General features: G+C 40.8%; 1 non-coding gene across 1 annotated transcript; it reads right to left on the bottom strand.

Moving 5' to 3' along the window:
* Positions 1–414: 414 nt before the first annotated feature.
* LOC119925072 lies at positions 415–552 on the bottom strand. The gene has a single exon (XR_005449743.1). It is a non-coding gene; the product is annotated as a small nucleolar RNA SNORA7 (small nucleolar RNA).
* Between the last annotated feature and the right edge of the window lie 18,895 nt (positions 553–19,447).

Here is a 19,447-nt window from a genome sequence, read left to right on the forward strand (position 1 = left end):
GTAAAACGTTTACTATGTGTCAAGCACTGTTCTAAGGGCTGAGTTTTGCTTGTTCATCTCCAAACCATAGCGATGCCATGGACACATCACCCCACCTCTATCTACAGTCGTTCTGGCAGTGTATCCATAGTTTTCTTGGCAAAAATACAGAAGTGGTTAAATGCTTACAATGTGTCAAGCACTGTTCTAAGGGCTGGATTTGTTTGTCTTCTACTGTCGAGTCATCTCCAACCCATAGCGACGCCATGGACATATCGCTCCACCTCCATCTGCAGTTGTTCTGGAGGTGTACTCATAGAGTTATCTTGGCAAAAATCCAGAAGTGGTTTACCATCACTTCCTTTCGCACTGTAAACTTGAGTTCCACCCTCGACTCTCTACCATGTCGCTGCTGCCCAGTACAGGTGAGTTTTGCCTTGTAGCAGATTGCCTTCCACTCACTAGCCACTGCCCAAGCTAGGAATAGAATGGATATGCCTCTGCTTGACTCTCCATCCCATAGTCAAGACTGGTAGAGTACTGGAAACTCTCCAGGTGTGACTGTGAGTGGGACAGGGGCTGGGTTAGATACAAATTAATCAGGTCTGACAGAGTCCCTGTCCCACATGGGGGCTCACAAGCTAAGTAGGAGGAAGAAAAGATATTGAATCCCCATTTTGCAGTTGAGAAAGCTGAAACACAAAGAATTGAAGCGACTGGCCCAAGGTCATACAGCAGGCAAGTGGCAGAGCTGGGATTAGAACCCATGTCTCTGGCTCCCAGGCCTGTCCTTTTTCCACTAGGCCATGCTATCATAAAGTGGAAATATCAAGTCCTCCTGGTGGGCCTGGAAGTTTGCCTGAGAGACAGAAAGAATGGTGCTTCCCAGGAGTTCTGGGGTAGCTGTGCTGCCATTCTCACCCTAGTTTCAGCTTGCCCGGAACCTGGAGTACCATGAGGCACTCAATAAATACCACTGATTGATTGATTGAGGCAGCAGGTTAGTAGGTTGAATGGGCTGGACTGGTTCTTCTGACTCCCAAGCCTGTGCCCTATCCATTAGGCCATGCTGCTAACTTTCCTCTTGAAAGTTAGTTTCATCCAGAAATGGCCTCAGTTGTGAGAGAGAGGAAAATGAGCTGCCAATAAAACTGTGTTTGAAATGTTTAATAATGTGCAAGCCTTCTGGGGAAGATGAAAGAAGAGGGAAGTTTGACATGGGGCCTGACATCTAAATTGGCTATGAGGGAGAGGAAGGGAGACAGTGGAAATGAGAGGATAGTGAGGGGCGAAGCAAGATTGGGAGAGAAGCTGTGAAGTTGATAGCAGAGGGAGTGGAGGAAAGAGGGAAACTGAAGAATAGAGTGAGTAAAGGGTGAGCTACATACAAGTCCATCAGAAACTACCTGTTGAGCAGAAAGTCCTTCCATTCATCTTTCTCCCCCAGGTCACTTCGCAGCTTGGCAAACACTAATCAGCTTGTGACATTCTTGGCCACAGCATATCAGAACAATTTGCTTCAAATTTGTTCTTTTGGCAAAGAAACTGCATAATAACTGAGAAGCATCATATCAGAGTGAGGGGGCAGAATGTGGGGAACATGCAGAACCACACTTGCCCACATCTGTTGGGAAATAGCCTCATCTCATTGATAACTAGACCCATTTCATGATGAGAAAAATGGGCTAGCCCAGAGGGTCATCATGTAATATGGTGAAATACTAGACCTCAACATGAAGCATAGAGCTAAACATTTAAGCTCTAACTTAGTGCCAGAAGTAGAATAAGAGTATCATTGATACTCTGAATCTACTTTTCCTGTTTATCCTTAGGCAGTATGCACTTGACCATTTTTAAGGAAATGCCCATAATTTTTCAAAAGTGTTCACTAATTTAAGGTGGAATCTTAATATAACACCATTCCCCTATCTTCTGCAGCAAATTTCAGTTCCTATTCATATCATTGATGACTTCAAGACCGAAAGCTCATTGTAGGCAGGAAATGTGTCTGCTAATTATGTTGTTTTATATTCTCCCAAGCACTTAGTACAGTGCTCTGCAAATAGTAAGTGCTCAATAAGTACCATTAATTAATTAATTAATTAATTGATTCAAGCACATCAAGAAATGAAATGAGCTACCAATAGAACTGTGATTGAAATGTTAAATAATGCTAATATACATGTCAATGCCCCCTCTTTTTCAGTCTGTCCAGGTTAGATACACAAATGATACTTCAAATAATGCACAAGGACTTAGCCCAAATGTCTCTGAAAACAATGTTATACAGCACATTTGCCAAGATCTTTTAATACTGTTTTCAGCATGATGACTTCTTTTTAATCAGTTGCATGAATGAAATAAATGGCAGAGCTGTTGGACAACTCGCGAAATCCAAAATAAGATCTACCCTTGACAGGTTCATATTTTATCTCTTCAATTACTGGCTTCATCCCACACAGAACATTAAATACCTCTTCCATTTTTCAGTGTCAATTTCTAGCTTCTGTGTGGTAAAAGTACAACTGACTGGGAAGGAGTCACTCTTCAAATAGAGATGCTGTTCAAGTAAATTCATGTAACTTGCCCATGTAAATTAAAAGATGTCAGAACATTTCTGGCTTCCTAGTCGGTGTTCAGTTACTGACCTAGAATATGCTGACTGCAAATATGTAGAATGGTCTTTGAGGGCAAGGATGGTGTTTCATTCAGTGCTCTGCACATAGTAGTTGCTCCGTAAATACTGCTGATTGATGATGATGGAGTTTTCCATCATAAATATAACAGGTACGTGGCCTAGAGGAAAGAGCATGGACTTGGCAGTCAGTGGACCTGGGCTCTAATCTTGGCTCTGCCACTTATCTGCTGTGTGACTTCAGGCAAGTCACCTACCTTCTCTGTGCCTCAGTTCCCTCATCGGTAAAATGTGGATTCAATATCTACACTCCCTTCCCCATAGATTGGGAGCCCCATGTGGGACAGGGACTGTGTCTGATCTGATTACCTTGTATCTACCTTAGCATTTAGTACAGTGTTCGGCACATAGTAAATGCTTAACAAATATTATTATTACTGTTATTGATAATAAAGACTTCATGACTCAGAACCCGTGCAAAGGAACTGATCATTGTGCTTCAGTGGTTTACACCGTGCCACTCCCATTCTTTCACTCATACCTATCATGTTTCTGCTCAGGCAGGACACATAGGGTGAGACAAGTGAGTAAGTGTGTAGGCACACCACAACACTGCAAAATCCATGCATGAATTTTATATTGAAAACCATTTATCATCTGGATGACCTGAAAAACAATAGAATATGAATCAGCTCTAACACTTGCACCAGCAGACATAAGCTGATATCTCAGCAATTCTATAGCTATGAATTTTTATCAGAAGGTATTTTTTCTCTCAGGCAGAAGTCAAAAGAGCCTGAATACTGCTTTTCTGTTCTGAATACGAACACCACTGAAAAACACAATCAGAAATCATGTCACTTTTATTTTCCTGTATATGTTGTGATTACTGCTCCAATAAACATCCCTAAATTAAACAATTTCAGAATTAGCATATGAAGGATTGCTTTATGTATTGTGGTAAAAAAACCTCACTATAAATTGTGAACCTAAAGAGAAATTCATGTTTTGATAAATGCTTGCCCGACAATAGCCAGAAGATGGAAATAATATTATCGAAGTTGACATTCTCAATGTAGTTCTGTAATAGACATTCAGAGTTTGTATGCCTTGTGTAATTTCAACATATTCCAAAAATAGTGTAACAAGAAGCCGTTGAGGTGACTGTGAAGTGAAGGATTTATGTGAGATTCAAGTGTGCACAGCAGTCCTAATTAAACTCATCATCCTCACAGAGACAATGGAAAAGCAAACATTAGGTAGTTCCATGTGTTCAAGGGAGTACAGGAAACACAGAGAGTGGCAATGATAGGAATGCAGGGAGTTGTCTATAATGAGGGTTTTGTATTCTTGAAGAACAATTTATGGGAAAACTGCATTACAATAAACATTAATTCAGTGGTCATGAATGGCCTAGAGAGTTTAAAGATGCGACATCTGAAATTTTCAGATACAAATTCTTATATTATTGTAATAATAATAATAATGATAGTATTTGTTAAGCATTTACTATGTGCCAAGCACTGTTCTAAGCACTGGGGTAGAGACAAGATCTTAATCCTCATTTTACAGATGAGGTATCTGAGGCGCAGAGAAGTTAAGTGACTTTTCCATGGTCACAGAGCTGACAAGTGGTGGAGTCAGGATTAGAACCCATGACCTCTATTTCAGTATTCTTTTCACTCAAGTACTCATCATATAGTATGGAACTGGGAAACTTAATAACCTAATGAGAACTTAATAATAGTAATAATAATAATTGTGGTATTTGTTAAGCACTTACTAAGTGCTGGGATAGATACAAGCAAATTGGGTTGGAGAGAGCCCCTGTAGTAAATAGGTCTCACAGTCTTAATCCCCATTTTACAGATGAGGTAACTGAGACACAGAGAAGTTAAATGATTTTCCCAGGGTCACACAGCAGACAAGTGGTGGAGCTGGGATTGGAACCCAGGTCCTTCTGATTTCCAGGCCTATGCTCTATCCACTAGGCCTTGCTGCTTCTCTAGTAAAATCATGTCTAACAAGATCATGTCTCATAACTGCTTCTGGATTCTCCATATATTTATACAAGATGAGAGTTGGGTTCAGAGGAGAGGTTCTCAGATGATTCTGGAAGAACGAAGTTTTAAGCCACATCCTTGATCCCTCCAGCCGGGCAGCCAGTTGCTACCACTGATGGCTGTCCACTGGGTAAGAGACCAGAACCAGGGCCTTTAACAGGAAGATAATTAGTCAAAGATAACCTTCTCAGCGGCCCCCTAAAGAACAGCGATCGACTGATACATAAGAAGGGAAGTGGAGTAGGTAGTTGATACATGCATGTCTGCTGTTCGCTTCCTTCTCCTTACTTGGCCATGCAGAAGAGTAGACACCATTGGCTTTCATCAGACCGAGAAACTTAGTTCCCTAAATCCCAACAATATTTCTGGTCTTGATCACGTCCTCACTAACCCCTTATCCTCAAGGTAGGTATCTAAACTATAAGCTCAATGTGGGCAGGGAAAATGTCTATCAACTCTGTTGTACTGTACTCTCCCAAAAGCCTAATACAGTGCTCTGCACACAGTCAGTGCTCAATAAATACCACTGATGATGATGATGGAAGGAAGAAAGAAAGGAAAATGGGAAACATCTAATTAAGTGGCCAAATCAGGTTTCCCTTGTTCCCAGGGGTCAAAACATGCTGGATGGGACTATCCAGTACCATCTGGATCAGAATAAGATGTGAACAATATAGCTCAGCCAACAAGTTAATTGACTGAGGACTTTAGAACCTGTAGATTACTGAGGAATCAATCCATCTTATTTATTGTACAGTTATTGTATGGGAAGAGCACTGTACTAAGCTCTTGGAAGAGTACAATATAGCAGTATAACAGAGACAGCCCTTGCCCTCAATGTGCTCACAGTCTAGAGGCAGTGCTTTGTACCTGAAGACCGTTTGTGCCGGTATTGAAGAGCCTAAAGGACCCTTTAATAAAGACCACAAACAACCAGGTCTTTTGGAAGGGTTCTATGTTAAAATGAATCAGAATTGAATTCAGTTCTTCAGTTCTGATTCATTTTAACTGAGAGCCCTGCTAATACTATGATTTTGACAGTCTTGGCCTGCTAATATGGAGGAAACTTAAATTTGTTGTTCACTGCCTGATTTATTGTTTGCTACACTGAAGGAAAATATTAAGGTAAGATGTGACCTATGTCATATTTTATCTCTGACAATGTCATTGACTATGTCTTTTCCCTGTGAAATTGTAGACATAAAATATTAACTTGTCCATTTCATCACATCACTTCAAGTAGCATGCAATTGCTCCTAACTTTATCCAGGTTTTTTATTTGAGTTATACCAACATTAGGTATTTCTAAACTGTTCTGTGGCTCTAGGAAAAGAGGGAGAATGGGAGAAAAATATTATGATAGGAAACCTCTAACAGGAATGCTTAAAGATAAGGAGGAGAACGGTACAGGATGGTGTCACTATTTGAAGATTATCTACGGGGTATATTCTGCCAACTAGACACCATCACAATTTGAGTTATACCAACACTAGATATTTCTAAACTGTTCTGTGGCTCTAGGAAAAGAGGGAGAATGGAAGAAAAATATTATGATAGGAAACCTCTAACAGGAATGCTTAAAGATAAGGAGGAGAATGGCACAGGATGGTGTCACTATTTGAAGATTATCTACGGGGTATATTCTGCCAACTAGACCCTATCACACTCACAACCACCCATAGTATTTCCATACATAATAAATATGGTATTTGTTAAGCGCTGACTATGTGCCAAGCACTGATCTAAGTGCTGGGGTAGATACAAAGTAGTCAGGTTGTCCCACTTGGGGCTCACAGTCTTAATCCCCATTTTATTGATGAGGTAACTGAGGCCCAGAGAAGTGAAGTGACTTACCCAAGGTCACACAGTAGTCAAGTGGCAAAAATGGGATTAGAACCCATGACCTTCTGATTCCCAGGCCCGTGCTCTATCCACTATGCCATGCGGCTTCCCTCTACACATCACCTTACACAATGTATTACTTAAACGCTTACTCTAGTTGTAAATATTTTTACGTTTGTGTCCCCAGCTAAGACCGAAAGCTCCTTGTGGGAAGAGTATGGGTCATTTCTTTATTTTGTACGTCCATAGTGCCTTACACAAGGCACCACACTAAGTGGGGGTTCAGTAAAAGCTACTAGTTTTACTACACATATCTGCATACAGATGTTTCCTCCTTCCTCATATCTGAAGTGTCAGTCTCCCCAACTAGATTGTAAGCTTCTTGGGGGCAGGGATCATGTTTGCTACTATACTCTTCCAAGCATTTAGTACAGTGCTCTGCAGAAGTTGCACTCAGTAAGTACTACTGATTGGGCCTCAATCCTCCCTCTTGTCTCCCTGTACCTGAATTTACCATTCTTTTTCTTCCCACCTCATTTTTAAATGATGCAAGGAATGAGGGTACATTCACACTTACCTACAGAAAATATTGATTTTGTGCAAATCTGTCCAGGAGAAAATAAAACATTAACAGTTAACATAATATTTGTAGAGTTTGCATCTTACAGATAGGCTAATTTTTGAGTCATGAACAAATAGTTTAGACTCCAGTCCTTCTTGGGTAACCCTAATGTCACAAATCGTGCTTGACACGGGACATTTTTACTTCGGTCTTATCATCCTACCACGTTGCCAATCAAAAGGCCCACAGAACAGACCCCAGAGTGTAGCAAGGCTGTTGTTATGGGTAGGGTACGTGTACTCTCCCAAGCACAGTACAATCCTCTACACTTAGTAAGTGCTCGATAAATATGATTGATTGATTGATTGATTGAGAGAAAGAGTATAAGAGGCCCCTGGGATTTCAGGAACCACTGTTTACCAGGAGGACTTCTGGGGCCATCAGGAGACAATTCCAAAGATACAAGCCTATGGAAAATAAACCTTGCCTATATGATTTCAATTCAATGCTTTCTGTCACAGTCCCACACTGTAGAGCTAAGAAGTAACATTATCAAATTCCCCTGAAGTTATCTGGCTCATGTGTCAGATGCCATTAGCATCAGAAGAATACAAATGGTTTCATAAATTTCTTTCCAACAGCTATCAGGTGTGTCCCTAAGCACAGATAGGAATCAGTGTGAGGAAAGAGCCTGTAAGAATATTTCTTCTCCTTTTTTGGCCACTCCTCCCTTTCCATCCTCCTGTTTCTTCTTCTCCCTCAGAATACCTTGAAAGAATGACTTTTTATAGGATTACAAGAGTAGAGGGCTCAGAAAAACTACTTTGGAGGAAATTGACCTCAATTTACCCTCCCTCTCTTCCTCTTTTCAGACAGGCTGTTACTTGAATAGCTTTTGGGTGTGGTGAGTTTTGAGAAGTAAAAAGGTAGGACAGGATGGTATATTGTCTCCAAAATTGGCACATTTGTTCCCTTTCATATTATTTTCTATCATATAACAGTGCTGTGGAGATTATTTTTCATCCTATAAGATTCTAAGCAGGTTTTTGAAATCTAGGACGAAAAGCATTGGAAAAATATATAAAATAAACTTTGGATCAAAAACTAAATTCTCCTTAAACACTGTTCTCCTCAGCCACAATTCTGGTACTTGAATTCCTCAAAAGCCTAAAACAATGCATTTAAGAGATGTAATGCACAAAGCAACATAAAAATGGTGTCTGTAGACTACCACTACAGGTTTTGGGTATGGCTGCTAACTTGGGAGGCAACATGGTTCATTGGAAAGCGGTTCTGCCACTTACCTGCTTTGTGAACTTGGGCAAGTCATTTAACTTCTCTGTGTCTCAGTTTCTTCAACTGTAAAATGGGGATTCAATACATGTTTCCCTTCAGCTTGTCTGTATGCCTCATGTGGGACAGGGACTGGGTCCCACCTTATGAACTTGTATCTACCCTAGCGTTTAGAACACTTTTTGACCCATAGTAAGTGCTTAAAAAATACCATTAAAAAGAGACCATGGGAGTAGGAGTTAGGATTTCCCATTTTGAGTTCCAGTTCTGCTGCTGGAAGACTGTGTGACCTGAAGAAAGTCACTTACCCTCTATAAGCCTAAATTTCATCATCTGCAAAATGGGATAAGATAAATTATGAGCCCTGTGTGGGCCTTGACCCAATAGTGACATTTCTTATGTTCTGTAAATCTGTTGTAGCAGTGTAGCAGTCCGTTGTAGCAGAGAAGCAGCGTGGCTCAGTGGAAAGAGCCTGGGCTTTGGAGTCAAAGGTCATGGGTTCAAATCCCGGCTCTTCCCCTTGCCAGCTGTGTGACCTTGGGCAAGTCACTTAACTTCTCTGCGCCTCAGTTGCCTCATCTGTAAAATGGTGATTAAGACTGTGAGCCTCCGGCGGGACAACCTGATCACTTTGTAACCTCCCCAGCTCTTAGAACAGTGTTTTGCATATAGTAAGCATTTAATAAAAATGCCCTCATTATTGTAGCCATTTCAGACAATAGAACTCTAATTAGCATTGTTCTTTTTTTCTGATAATGGAGGTGCGGGGAGTACTGAGGGAAACAGTGCCTCTGTTTAAAAAAATTGAGAGGAACTTTCTCTTCAGGCTGTTTTGGTTTCATGTTGATAACAATGACTCTTTTACAAACCTCTCCTACCTAGTAACACTCCCCTTAGAATCAGCACCTATGCTTCATCATCAACTACGAATCAACCTAAGAATCAAGCAAAGACTCCTCACTCTCGACTTCAAGGCTGTCCATCACCTCGACCCCTCCTACCTCACCTCCCTTCTCTCCTTCTACAGCCCAGCCCGCACCCTCCACTCCTCTGCCACTAACTTCCTCACCATGCCTCGTTCTCGCCTGTCCCGCCGTCGACCCCCGGCCCACGTCCTCCCCTGGGCCTGGAATGCCCTCCCTCCGTACATCACCAAACTATCTCTCTTCCTCCCTTCAAAGCCCTACTGAGTGCTCACCTCCTCCAGAAGGCCTTCCCAGACTGAGCCCCCTTTTTCCTCTCCTCCCCATCCTCCCCGCCCTACCTTCTTCCCCTCCCCATAGCACTTGTATATATTTGTACAGATTTATTACTCTATTTTACTTGTACATACTTACTATTCTATTTATTTTGTTACTGATGTGCATATAGCTATAATTCTATTTATTCTGATGGTTTTGACACCTGTCTACATGTTTTGTTTTGTTGTCTGTCTCCCCCTTCTTGACTGTGAGCCCATTGTTGGGTAGGGACCGTCTCTGTTGCGGACTTCCCAAGTGCTTAGTACAGTGCTCTGCATACAGTAAGCACTCAGTAAATACAATTAAATGAGTGAATCAACTTTATTCCATTCTAATTTGCTTGTGGCCCTATAGAAAGTCCATCCGAGGGCAGACTCCTTTGACATGAACAGACTATAGGGGCCACTTGTAGGGAAAGGAATAATGTGGTTGGAGATGCAGGAGAAAGGAATGGAGCTGTTTGATCTCCAGTTACCCACAGTTCTTCCTTGAGAGAGGTAAATCTTTCTTTTCTCAAGTACTGTCCAAGCACAAAGGGAATTGAAACTGAAATATTCTCGTGGAGTTGGTGGAAAAAAAATCACAGTCTTACAAATCTGTGTGAAAACACTTTAGCTGGTGGTATTTGGGACTGCTCTGAAGAGGCTGCTTAATCACTTTGCAAATAAGCCCGAAAATTTATGCCTTGGGAACTAATTTGGGGGAGTAAGTGCTGAACTGGCAAAGAGTGTGTTAAGAATTGTGGGTCTAGGACTCAGCAGAAGAGAGAGAACTGCTCTGTGACATTTTGCAGGAAACTATTTAAATCTCAGGGTGTGAGAGATGAGTGTGTGTGCTATCAAGTCTGTTATGTTTCCTTGTTACTAGGTAGATCTGGAATGAGCACAACTAAATTCCAAATGGTTTAAGTGGCTTGTGAAACTCTTCTCTGAAGAACCCAAGAGAAGATGAGAAGCAACATGACCTAGTGGAAAGAGCACAGGCCTGAGAGTCAGTGGACCTGGGTTCCAATTATGATTCTGCCTTTAGCTTGCTGTGTGACCTTGGGCAAGTCACTTAAATTTTCTGTGCCTTCGTTTCCTCATTTGTAAAATGGATATTCCATACCGGTTCTCCCACTTTCTTAGACTGTGAACCCCATGTGGGATAGGGACTGTGTTCAACCTGATAAATTTTTAATATACCCCAGACCATATAACAGTGCTTGACACTTAACAAATACTGTTCAAAAAACCCCCCAAACACAGAGCTTTTTATAACAAATATCATTCATAATCATGAAGCAGGTGTTGGTAGCTCCACTGAAAATATCTAAGAGTAGCATCCAAACATGGCCATTATACAATTTCTTGTCCCTGAGTTCTACAACTCTCTTTTTCTTTCAGCAACAGTTTGGGAAGTTGGAACAATTAGAAGCCAAATGGGTTATTCATGTTCTCTTCACATTTCAGTTGTTTGTTCTAGTAGCTCTGATGCTTGATAGTAATAATAAATAATGGGATTTGTTAAGCATTTCACTACAAGCCAAGCAGTATACTAAGCACTGGAGTGGATACAAAATAATCAGAGAGGACCACAGCCCTTATCCCGTATGGGCATCACAATAAGAGTAGGAGAAGAATAAGTATTGAATGTCCATTTTGCAGCTGAAGAAACTGAGGCAAAGGAAAGTTAAATGACTTGCCCAAATGTTGACTTGTCTAACAGACAAGTGGCAGAACTGGGATTAAACTTGTGGCAAAGGAATGCGTCTACCAAATCTGTTATATTGAACTCTCCCAAGCACTTAGTACACTGCCCTGCACACAGTAAGCACTCAATAAATATGACTGATTGATTAGAATCCAGGTCCTCTGACTTCTAGGCCTGCATTTTTTCTACTAAGCCATTATTTGATTTCTTTACTTATCCGCTACTTGTTTCCACAAGTATTATTTCTACCATGGCTTTCTGTCTTAAAGAAAACTTCAGTATTTTTTTTTCTACTTTATTTGTAGTGTTCTGAAGACCTTATGAGTGAGCTTTTAGAAATGAATAGACTATTAGATAGTTGTCTTTAAACTCTTGTAATGTGGTCTAGAGAAGCAGCATGCCCTAGTGGATAGAACACGGTCATGGAAGTCAGAAGGTCAAGGGTTCTAATCCTAACACCCTCAATAGTATGCTGTGTGACCATGGGCAAGTCACTTCACTTTTCTCTGCCTCAGTTACCTCATCTTAAAGGAAACAGATCTCTCTCATTCAACAAACACATAGAGAAGCAGCGTGCCTCAGTGGAAAGAGCACGGGCTTTGGAGTCAGAGGTCATGGGTTCAAATCCCAGCTCCACCACTTGTCAGCTGTGTGACTTTTGTCAAGTCACTTAATCAATCAATCAATCAATCATATTTATTGAGTGCTTACTTTGTGCAGAGCACTGTACTAAGCACTTGGGAAGTACAAGCTGGCAACATATAGAGACAGTCCCTACCCAACAGTGGGCTCACACTCTAAAAGGGGGAGACAGAGAACAAAACCAAACTAACAAAATAAAATAAATAGAATAGATAGGTACAAGTAAAATAAATAGAGTAATAAATACGTACAAACATATATACATATATACAGGTGCTGTGGGGAAGGGAAGGAGGTAAGATGCGGGGGATGGAGAGCGGGACGAGGGGGAGAGGAAGGAAGAGGCTCAGTCTGGGAAGGCCTCCTGGAGGAGATGAGCTCTCAGTTACCTCATCTGTAAAATGGGGATTAAGACTGTGAGCCCCACGTGGGACAACCTGATCACCTTGTAACTTCCCCAGCACTTAGAACAGTGCTTTGCACATAGTAAGCACTTAATAAATGCCATTATTATTAAGACTGTGAGCCCAATGTTGGACAGGGACTATGTCCCTGATTACCTTGTATCTGTCTCAGTGCTTAGAGCAGTGCCTGGTACATAGTAAGTGTTTTTTAAATAAAAACCACAATCATTATTATTAGTAGTAGTACATTCTGTTGTTTTTGAGGGGATGGCAGTGAAACTTAAGAAATTCCTCAGGACTGAGTGCTAGAAGGTGATCACAAAGAGGAACATTAGGGATAATTAGGGGGACTTTTGAACTTAATGAGGGAAAGAGCCCCTGACACCAGGCAAGCTCTCCCTCTGTCCTGCCCCACCTGGTTCCTCACCATCTTCTCCTGGGTACTGGTAGATCAACAGAACAACAGTGACAACCTGGATATTGCCTTAGCTTACCTCCTTTGAGGGTATGGTGCCAATCAAATAAGAAAGAGCAGACATATTAGATCGGGAAGGAAGGACATACTGCTTCTTATGTGTTCTCTCTTTCCCTGCGCCCTCATCACTCTGGGGGACCACAGCAGTAATAATAATGATGGTATTTAAGTGCTTACTATGTGCCAGGCACTGTACGAAGTGCTGGAGTGGATACAAGCAAATCAGGTTGGACATAGTCCCTATCCCATGTGGGGCTCATAGTCTCAATCCTCATTTTACAGAAAAAGTAACTGAGGCACAGAGAAGTGAAGTGACTTGCCCGTGGTCACACAGCATTCATTCCTTCATTCATTCAATCATATTTATTGAGTGCTTACGGTGTGCAGAGCACTGTACTAAGCACTTGGGAAGTACAAGTCGGTAACATATAGAGACGGTCCCTACCCAACAATGGATTCCCAGTCTAGAAGGGGGAAACAGACAACAAAACATGTAGACAGGTGTCAAAACCATTAGAATAAATAGAATTATAGCTATATGCACATCATTAATAAAATAGAGTAGCAAATATGTACAAGTAAAATAAATAGAGTAATAAATATGTACAAACATGTACAAGTGCTATGGAAGGGGAAGGAGGAGAGGAAAAAGGGGGCTCAGTCTGGGAAGGCCTCCTGGAGGAGGTGAGCTCTCAGTAGGGCTTTGAAGGGAGGAAAAGAGATAGTTTGGCAGATGTGTGTGGGGAGAGCATTCCTGGCCAGGGGAAGCATATGGGCCAGGGGTTGACGGCGGGACAGGCGAGAATGAGGCACGGTGAGGAGGTTAGCGGCAGAGGAGTGGAGGGTGCAGGCTGGGCTGTAGAAAGAGAGAAGGGAGGTGAGGTAGGAGGGGGCGAGGTGATGGAGAGTCTTGAAGCTGAGAGTGAGGAGTTTTTGCTTGATTCGTAGGTTGACAGCAGAAAGTGGGAGAGCCGGGAATAGAAATCTTGACCTTCTGACTCCCATGCCCAAGCTATATCCACTACGCCATGCTGCTTCTCTAAGTAGAGTTCAGTAGCTAATTCAAAAGCTGAAATTGCAGGATAGGCAGTCAATCAATGATAATAACAATAAATAATAATTGTGGTATTTTTTAAGTGCTTGCTATGTGCCAGGCAGAGTAGTAAGGATTGGGATGTATACAAGCAAATTGGGTTGGACACTTGTATCTGTCCTTGTCCCACATGGGACTCACTGTGCCATGGACAGTACTAAGCACTGGGATGTATACTGTGAGCATGTATACTTTTAGACTGTGAGCCCACTGTTGGGTAGGGACTGTCTCTATTTGTTGCCAACTTGTACTTCCCAAGCGCTTAGTACAGTGGTCTGCACACAGTAAGCGCTCAATAAATACGATTGATGATGATGTATACAAGCAAATTGGGTTGGATACCTGTCCTTGCCCCACATGGGACTCATTGTCTTAATCCCCATTTTACAGATGAGGAAACTGAGGCACAGAGAACTGATGTGATATGTCAAAGGTCTCACAGCAGATTCCAAAATCCAGGTCCTTCTGACTCCTAGGCCCATGGTCTATTCACTAAGCCATGCTCCCTCTCTTATCAATGACATTTATTAAATATTTACTGTGTGCAGAGGCCTGAACTAAACACTTTGGAGAGCACAGTAAAGTTGGTAGACTGATCCCTGCCCCAAGGAACTAGTAGGGAGTACAGACATTAAAAAAATTACAGGTAGGTGAAGCAGCAGAGTATAAGGATATACACATAGGTGCTGTGGGGCTGGGAGTAGGGTATCAAAGGGCTTGAGGGATACATAGATGATGCAAAAGGGAGAGTGAATAGGGAGGGGAAATGAGGGGTTAGTCTAGGAAGGCTTCTTGGAGGAGATATGATTTTAGGAGGGCTTTGGAGTGATGATTTGTCAGAGGGGTAAGTAGGGTCAATGATAGTAAAATTCCTTTACACTCTATCCCCATACCTTCCTTCTTCTGTTGTTTCAGTCCGTTTCCTTATTCATGACTTCTCCCTCTATATTTGCAAGAAATGCAAGAGTAACTTTGGAAACTTAGAACAAAATGTGAAAAAGTGAAACAAAAACAGTTTTAACTTCCATCACTTCACAGTATGAGCATCCTGCATTGACTAAAACACATGGCTAGCTGTGTGATTTTATGTGGTCATAAAACGTTTGATTATAAAACTTATGTGGCAAAGATTGTGTCATGTTTTTTTCCTATTTAATCTTGTGTTGTGCCTGGAAAACTTGATGGGTGCGTAGGTGCTTAATACATACATAATTTGATTAAAAAATGGGCTTGTCCTATCTTTCTGTAACAAAGTGTGAGTGCAATAAACACATTAGATCAGTGAGTCTGCCCCAAGAGAATCTATTGTAGGAAAATTTGCTGATTAACTCTTGGAAGAAATCAAAACACTCCTACTCAGCCTCACAGATAACAAGACTGAGCTGTCAAACACAATTCTTGGCTTCTTATTACTGAAATGATCTTGGCTAGGGGAAGCTCAAATTGATAATTTTATTTCAATGAAGATAGAAATGTGACTTACATGGCTTAGTGGAAACGGCATGGGCTTGGGAGCCAGAGGACATGGGTTCTAATTCCGGTTCTGCCACCACTTGTCTGCTGTGTGACCATGGGCAAGTCACTTAATTTCTCTGTGCCTCAACTACTTTACCTGTAAAATGGGTAGTAAGACTGTGAGCCCCACATGGGACAACCTGATTACCTTTTAACTATCCCAGCACTTAGAACAGTGCTTGGCACAGAGTAAACACTTAAAAAATACCATTATTATTATTATTATTGTTATTTTAAGCAATGCGCGAGTTTGTAAATGGGGACCAACATCCTCTACTTGGAAACATTTTAGAAGATTTTGCGAATAAGCACAGGTTGGAACTGATAGCTCTCAGTCAGGAACATATCTCACAAAACGCATGGAGAGGGGAAAGTAGCATCTCTGGACTAAGGCAAAGGTAAATGGGATTCATGATTTTAAACACCTTTTATGATGGTCAAATCTAGGGGTATGCCGAGCCTGGAATAATGCAAGTGTTGCTAAGCGCTTAGTACAGTGCTCTGCATACAGTAACCGCTCAATAAATACAATTGAATGAAAATGTTAAAGCCACAAACCAAATGTAGTTTGGCACAATTTTCATTTAAATTGCAGGTTTCTTGATATCTATTATGACCATTATGTTCAAATGTTAATGTATTTTAAAAAAACCTGGAAAAACATTGTCCAATCAGAGGTCAGCTTTTGGATGATAATTAAGCTGCACCTCACTTCATACTCCACCTCACTTATGATATGGCCATGAATTGTAAAGCTGTTGGTTTGGCAGAAGGGAACATAATTTCCCATAACTAAACTACAGTCTCTGAAAAACTTTAGTGTTATAATTTCTTAATTAAAACATCCTGCACTTCCACTTAACAAATATTAAAATGGCTTCTCAGGCTAAAGGGGAACATATCAAAGAGGAACAAAAATCAGATATTTATGTAATGAGGATTTTTTACAGTTACTGAAAAAAAAATGAGCTTATTACCCCGGTTCCGCTTTTCCAAAGGTTTTGTTTATTCAGAATTTGGGTTTCATTTCAAAATGATGTGGAGTTTTTCTTCTCTAAAAAGAGTAGTAAACTTAGCAAAGCCACTCCTTCCAAATGGCCATCTTGGCTTGAAATCAAAGAGTGGTAAAGCTAGTTTCAAAACCAGTGGGAAAGAAAGATTCCTGTGGGGGTTTTGATATGGAGAATGAGTGTCCTTTTTATAAATCTTGTCTATAATTTACTGTCTCCAAAGGATTTTTGTGAGTTCAGTATGAATCTTAGGCCTTGAATTTTAAAAAAGCTAGTAAATTCAGAAGGTACCGTAAGTGCCCTTCAAGTCTTTAAATAATTGCTTAAGAAATAGATTAATGTAAGCCATCCTATTTCTTTAATGGTATTCATCAAGCACTGTACTAAATGCTGGGATAGATTCAAACTTATCAGATTGACACAGTCCATGTCCCACATAGGGCTTACAGTCTTGATCCCCATTTTACAAATGAAGTAACTGAGGCACAGAGAATCAAACATATTTATTGAGCAAATACTTTGTGCAGAGCACCGTACTAAGCACTTGGAAGAGTACAAATATCAGTTGGTAGACATGTTCCCTGCCCTCAGTGAGCTTAGAGTCTAAGAGGGAACTGACTTGCTCAAGGTCACATAACAGACAAGTGGTGAAGTCAGAATTAGAACTCAGGTCCTCTGATTCTCAGGCCCATGCTGTATTCATTAGGCCATGCTGCTTTCATTCATGTACTAATGTCCCAGTGAGCAGGAAAGAAATCACCATTAAGTAAAATGACTCAGTAACATTTACATATGGATGGATAGTCTGGGTGTGTTTTATGAATTTCTTAAAAGGGATAATAATGGCATTTATTGCACACTTACTGTTTAATAAGTGGTGGGATACCTATAAGGTTTTGTAATTGGACATAGTCCCTGTCTCACACAGTTACCCGATAACTTGAAGTGTAGCAAATTTCAGCTAGCTCAGAGAAAAGTCATTTTCATTATGACTCTTTATTCCTCCTACTGATGAGAGTCAGAGCAACCAACTACGAACTGTACTCAAGAAAGCAGTTCCTATGGCTTAATAATAAAATGCCTTTTGAAGGAGAGACATTTAATGAAAAGTTATACAAGGAACTTGAAAAGTCCTTAATACAGTCAAGGATGCATGCAAGATAGGAATGCTGCAAATCCTAGGAATACATGTGGCTAAGTTTTTTTGCCGGGTTGGGAAGGGGCGATTCAAGTATAAATATCCAGGCCACTGGCTGAGATGAGTGAGATTCAACAGTGAACTTCTAGGATTTATTAGTGGACAAGGAAGTCCCAACCTCTGCCCTCAAATCAATTTAGAGTGGCTTGAGAATGACCCTAGTTGCACCACCAAGTGTGACTAGATTAAGCAACAATTATTTGGAATTTCTCAGTTGTGACGCTTTAATAAATTAGCAGTCAGACATATAGATTACGTAATAATTCTTCAATAGAATATGCTTTTAAAAGTGAATTTTCACACACTGTCAACATATGACAGGCATTTTATGCACATCAATTGATATTATTCCACCTAACAATTAAAAAGGTCACTTTTCATTGTATCTTTCAAATCTCCTTCGATTAAATAAAAATCAAAAAGAGAAAAAATGAATTCAGGGATTATCATACATGATTCATTCATTCATTCAATCGTATTTATTGAGCGCTTACTATGTGCAGAGCACTGTACTAAGTGCTTGGGAACTACAAGTTGGCAACATATAGAGATGGTCCCTACATAACAGCGGGCTCACAGTCTAGAAGGGGGAGACAGACAACAAAACAAAACATGTTAACAAAATAAAATAGGTAGAATATGTAAATATCTACAAGTAAGATAAATAGAGTAATAAATTTGTTCAAAAATATATACAGGCACTGTGGGGAGGTGAAGGAGGTAGGGTGGCAGGGTGGGGAGGGGGAGATCATTAACATTTGACCATAGGTTTGAGGCAAAGATTGAGGAAAATATTTTAACAAGTGATTTTCCTAATTTTTTAAATTTCAATATCATGTGATTCTTTCAATAGGTGTTAGTGTCTTTAAGGTCCAGTCACTAAGGCTGAGGAACAGGTTATTCTGGGAAACTCTACTGCACTTGTAGTTTGTAACTCTGTGATGGAAATTACATCCAGTGGACTGGTAAGGTAATAGAGGTCTGCTGAAACATTTATTTTCCTTTCTCAATATAGTGGGTTACACACATATGTGGTGGACAGAGAGCTACCCTGGAATAATTAATAATAATAATAATAATAATTGTGGTATTAGGTAAGTGCTTACTATGTGCCCGGCCCTGTACTAAGCACTGGGGTAGATACAAGGTAATTGGGTTGGACACAGTCCCTGTCCCATATGGGGCTCACAGTCTTAATCCCCATTTTACAGCTGAGGTAACTGAGGCACAAAGAAGTTGACTTGTCTAAGGTCACACAGCAGAAAAGTGCCACTAAAATTGATCCTGAGTTCATATATTTCAGTTGTAAATAGGAAGTAGAATTATTCAAAGCAATGGAGAGGATCATGTTAGTTTCCTCCCTTCAAGGCCCTGCTGAGAGCTCACCTCCTCCAGGAGGCCTTCCCAGACTGAGCCCCTTCCTTCCTCTCCCCCTCATCCCCCTCTCCATCCCCCCCATCTTACCTCCTTCCCTTCCCCACAGCACCTGTATATATGTATATGTGTTTGTACATATTTATTACTCTATTTATTTATTTATTTATTTTACTTGTACATATTCTATTTATTTTATTTTGTTAGTATGTTTGGTTTTGTTCTCTGTCTCCCCCTTTTAGACTGTGAGCCCAATGTTGGGTAGGGACTGTCTCTATATGTTGCCAACTTGTACTTCCCAAGCGCTTAGTACAGTGCTCTGCACATAGTAAGCGCTCAATAAATACGATTGATGATGATGTTAGCTAAGGTTGAAGTCAGCCTAACAATGACAGAGCCCTTTTGAATAACATCTAATCTCCCCAAAAT

The sequence above is a fragment of the Tachyglossus aculeatus genome, chromosome 2, assembly GCF_015852505.1.
Source record: "Tachyglossus aculeatus isolate mTacAcu1 chromosome 2, mTacAcu1.pri, whole genome shotgun sequence".
Classification (NCBI taxonomy): domain Eukaryota; kingdom Metazoa; phylum Chordata; class Mammalia; order Monotremata; family Tachyglossidae; genus Tachyglossus; species Tachyglossus aculeatus.